The sequence below is a fragment of the Triticum urartu genome, chromosome 6A, assembly GCF_056163025.1.
Source record: "Triticum urartu cultivar PI428250 chromosome 6A, HENAU_Tu73, whole genome shotgun sequence".
Lineage (NCBI taxonomy): Eukaryota > Viridiplantae > Streptophyta > Magnoliopsida > Poales > Poaceae > Triticum > Triticum urartu.
The window spans coordinates 78,224,083-78,229,504 of record NC_141878.1 but is presented as its reverse complement, the minus strand read 5'-3'; positions in this window follow the sequence as shown (position 1 = coordinate 78,229,504).

Sequence of the window (5,422 nt, the reverse complement as noted above, 5' to 3'; positions counted from 1 at the left end):
GGCATGCCCGGCCACGGTGTATCTACCGCATCATAGCCCACCCCTAGGGTCAGCGCTACGCACGGCCGCCAACACATATCCTATAAACACCAGAAACTAGTTGCAACTCCTGGACAGAGGACAAGGGTGATCAAGAAGCCGAGAGGGTCCATTGGTTTCGGGCCCAATGCGTGGTAGTAACTGTTTCATGGATCACAAACACAGAACTCAGTTCCTAAGAACGGTTTCAATGAGACAACCCACCATGTACTCCTACATGGCCTCTCACCGCTACCTTTACCAAATCGTGTTCACACACCTAGCTCACACACTGTAGGACATGTTTACACACCTCCGGTTCATCCCCGATGAACCAGACCTGACACGACCCTATGCAATAGCAGGCATGACAAACAAGCATGAATGAGTAGGCACATCAGGGCTCAAACAACTCCTACTCATGCTAGTGGGTTTCATCTATTTACTGTGGCAATGACAGGTCATGCAGAGGAAAGGGGTTGAACTACCGCAACATGTAACAGTTGAATCGTTGTTGTCCTAATGCAGTAAAAGAGAGCAGGAGCGAGAGTGGGATTGTATCGGAATGAACAAGGGGGGTTTTGCTTGCCTGGCACTTCTGAAGATATCATTGGGTCTTCATCAGTGTCAACGATCACAGTGTCGGTACAACGTCTATCGAGAGGGGACAACCACCGGCAACAAAGAAAGAGCACAATCAATGCAATGCACAAAATGATGCATGATCATGACATGTCAATATGCTGTGTTTTGAGCTAATGCAACTAGCAACATGTTAAATGGAGTTGGTTTGAACCCTAGGTTCAAATTCAAACTCCATATGTGAGAGTTTAAATTCCATTTATGTGAATTGGCCTAAACAGCAGCCATAAGTTGCTCTAACATGCATGAAAATGCCATAAACAGATTCCTTGAATTTTTCTGATAATTTTTCATATATAATTTATTTCATTTGGAGTTACGGTTGATTTTCTATGATTTTTAGAAGTTTTGGGCATTTTCTGGAATTTTCTGAATTATTATAATTTAAACTAAATCCAGAAAATGTATTACTACGTCAGCATGACGTCAAGGTGATGTCAGCAGGTCAAAGGCGTCGACCAGGTCAAACCTGACCAGTGGGACCCACTGGTCAGTGTCAGAGTGCTAGTTAGGGTCGCTGACGTGTGGGCCCGGTCAACGGCCACGTCAGCTTGGTCAAAGCTGACTCGTGGGCCCACTGGGATTAGTTAAACTTTAACAGAAAAATAAACTGTGTTTAGTTAGGAAGTGGGACCCAGCTGTCAGTGTGAGAGAGGGTTAATTAGCTGAGTTATTAGCCCCTAATGATGGCGCCACGTCGACTTCACCGGAGTTCGGCCGGCGACGACCAAACCAACGGTGGTGGCTCGCCGGAGTTGAGCTACAGGCAGCGGTTTGATCCGCGGTTGGTCTCTATGGCTAGCTGGAGCTCGCGTGCATCTAATGGAGCTAGCAGTGTGTGCGGGGGTGGCCGGAGATGACGCCGGCGAGCAGCACGGCGGCGGCCGGAGCTCGGGGTTGCACGGAAACACGACTGCAGCGTGCAAACGCACGAACTAATGCGCTCAAGAGCCTCTACGCGATGTGACAAGCGCAACGAACGCACACACAGGGTCACCGGGGCCACGCCGGCGATGAGCTCATGCGGCGGAGCGTCTCGGCTCCGGTGGAGGAGGCGGCTAGAGGGAGGGGTTGACCGCGGGGAGAGGGGTTAAATGCTCGGGGGCTCACTGCGGTGCCGTAGGGATGGCCAGCGTGCTCGGGGAAGCTCGGACGGCGGCGGAATCACGGCGGCGATCATCGGGACCCGAGGATGAAGATGACATCGATGGCGGCACTCCGACGCCTTCCAGTCACGTGGATCGGCGGGGACGGCGTAGCGGATGACGGCGGAGCTCGTGGACTACACGGGGAGGCGAGAGGAGCATGGTGGGCGTGGTGGCAGCGGACGGCGCCGGCTCTCTGTTCGGTGGCGCCGCGGAAAGATGTAGAGGAGGGGAAGGAGATCCAGCGAGAGAGGGGAGAGGTGCAGAGGGTCCGGGGGGGGGGGGGCGTCGTGGCGTCTCCAGGCGCCGAGGGGGTGCGGCAAGCAGGAGGTGGCCGGAGCGCGTGGCCGCGCGCACGGGGCACACGCCCGGCGTCCTTCTGTCGCGAGGAAGACGACAGGGGGGAAGGCCAGTGGGCTGGGCTGGCCAACTGGGCCAGCCAGGTGGCCTTGGTGGGCTGCATAGGTAGGTTAGGTAGGTTTTCTCTCTTTCTCTCTTAATTTAGTTTCTGTTTTCTAGTTTTTCTTTTCTGTTTTGAATTAGTAAAAATACTAATTCATTTTGTAAAATCCTGAAAATAATTGTGGGCACTTTTGAAACTATTTCCAATAACCCTCAAATGCTTTCAAGATTATTTGGACATTTAATATATTATATAGCATTTAATTTTCCAAATGCAAATACGTATGAATTAACTCCAAAATCCAGAAATGTCCTAGAACGTGTGCATCATTTTTGGAAGAAGTTTTCACCCATTCCAAAATTGATGAACTTTTCTAAAAGCCATTTTGGGTAGATGGAAAAGATTTAATTTGACCCTAGTTGTATTTCACTTGCTGCTAGGGTTTATCAGTCCCCATTTGAAAATTAATAGAATTTAGACATGATGCATGGAGGCTAATGCAAAGGCAGGCAAGGCCTGAACTGGGGCTGTGACATACACCAGTAAGTGAGGAAGCTAATGATGATGATCATGAAACTTCTGATCAAGTTGCTACGGAACCTCGTAGGTCAACCAGAGTAAGATCCGCACCAGAGTGGTGCGGTAATCCTGTTCTGGAAGTCATGTTACTTGACCATGACGAACCTACGAACTATGAGGAAGCGATGATGAGCCCAGATTCCGCAAAATGTCTTGAAGCCATGAAATCTGAGATGGGATCCATGTATGAGAACAAAGTATGGACTTTGGTTGACTTGCCCGATGATCGACAGGCCATAGAGAATAAATGGATCTTCAAGAAGAAGACTGAAGCTGACGATAATGTTACTGTCTACAAAGCTCGACTTGTTGCAAAAGGTTTTCGACAAGTTCAAGGAGTTGACTACGATGAGACCTTCTCACCCGTAGCGATGCTTAAGTCCGTCCGAATCATGTTAGCAATTGTCGCATTTTATGAAATTTGGCAAATGGATGTCAAAACTGCATTCCTTAATGGACATCTTAAGGAGAGTTGTATATGATGCAACCAGAAGGTTTTGTCGATCCAAAAGGTGCTAACAAAGTGTGCAAGCTCCAGTGATCCATTTATGGACTGGTGCAAGCCTCTCGGAGTTGGAATATACGCTTTTGATTGTGTAATCAAAGCATATGGTTTTATACAGACTTTTGGAGAAGCTTGTATTTACAAGAAAGTGAGTGGGAGCTCCGTAGCATTTCTGATATTATATGTAGATGACATATTGTTAATCGGAAATGATACTGAATTTCTGAATAGCATAAAAGGATACTTGAAGAAGAATTTTTCAATGAAAGACCTCGGTGAAGCTGCTTATATATTGGGCATCAAGATCTATAGAGATAGATCAAGACGCATAATTGGACTTTCACAAAGCACATACCTTGATAAAGTTTTGAAGAAGTTCAAAATGGATCAGGCAAAGAAAGGGTTCTTGCCTGTATTACAAGGTGTGAAGTTGAGTCAGACTCAATGCCCGACCACTGCAGAATATAGAGAGAAAATGAAAGGTGTTCCCTATGCTTCAGCCATAGGCTCTATCATGTATGCAATGTTGTGTACCAGACCTGATGTGTGCCTTGCTATAAGTTCAGGGAGGTACCAAAGTAATCTAGGAGTGGATCACTGGACAGCGGTCAAGAACATCCTGAAATACCTAAAAAGGACTAAGGATATGTTTCTCATATATGGAGGTGACAAAGAGCTTGTCGTAAACGGCTACGTCGATGCAAGCTTTGACACTGATCCGGATGACTCTAAATCACATACCGGATACGTGTTTTTATTAAATGGAGGAGCTGTCAGTTGGTGCAGTTCCAAGAAGAGCGTCGTGGCGGGATCTACGTGTGAAGCGGAATACATAGCTGCTTCGGAAGCAGCAAATGAAGGAGTCTGGATGAAGGAGTTCATATCCGATCTAGGTGTCATACCTAGTGCATCGGGTCCAATGAAAATCTTTTGTGACAATACTGGAGCAATTGCCTTGGTAAAGGAATCCAGATTTCACAAGAGAACCAAGCACATCAAGAGATGCTTCAATTCCATCCGCGATCATGTCAAGGAGGGAGACATAGAGATTTGCAAGATACATACGGATCTGAATATTGCAGACCCGTTGACTAAGGCTCTCTCACGAGCAAAACATGATCAGCACCAAGACTCCATGGGTGTTAGAATCATTACAATGTAATCTATATTATTGACTCTAGTGCAAGTGGGAGACTGAAGGAAATATGCCCTAGAGGCAATAATAAAGTTATTATTAATATTTCCTTATATCATGATAAATGTTTATTATTCATGCTAGAATTGTATTGACCGGAAACTTAGTACATGTGTGAATACATAGACAAACAGAGTGTCACTAGTTTGCCTCTATTTGACTAGCTCGTTGAATCAATGATGGTTGTGTTTCCTAACCATAGACATGAGTTGTCATTTGATTAACAGGATCACATCATTAGAGAATGATGTGATTGACTTGACCCATCCGTTAGCTTAGCACGATGATCGTTTAGTTTGTTGCTATTGCTTTCTCCATAACTATACATGTTCCTATGACTATGAGATCATGCAACTCCCGAATACCGGAGGAACACTTTGTGTGCTACCAAACGTCACAAGTAACTGGGTGATTATAAAGGTGCTCTACAGGTGTCTCTGATGGTGTTTGTTGAGTTGGAATGGATCAAGATTAGGATTTTATCACTCCGATTGTCGGAGAGGTATCTCTGGGCCTTCTCGGTAATGTACATCATAATAAGCCTTGTAAACAATGTAGCTAATGAGTTAGTTATGGGATGTAGCATTACGGAACGAGTAAAGAGACTTGCCAGTAAGGAGATTGAACTAGGTATTGAGATACCGACGATCGAATCTCGGGCAAGTAACATACCGATGACAAAGGGAACAACGTATACCGTTATGCGGTTTGACCGATAAATATCTTTGTAGAATACGTAGGAGCCAATATGAGCATCCAGGTTCCGCTATTGGTTATTGACCGGAGACATGTCTCGGTCATGCCTACATAGTTCTCGAACCCGTAGGGTCCGCACGCTTAACATTCGGTGACGATCGGTATTATGAGTTTATGTGTTTTGATGTACCGAAGGTAGTTTGGAGTCCTGGATTTGATCACGGACATGACGAGGAGTC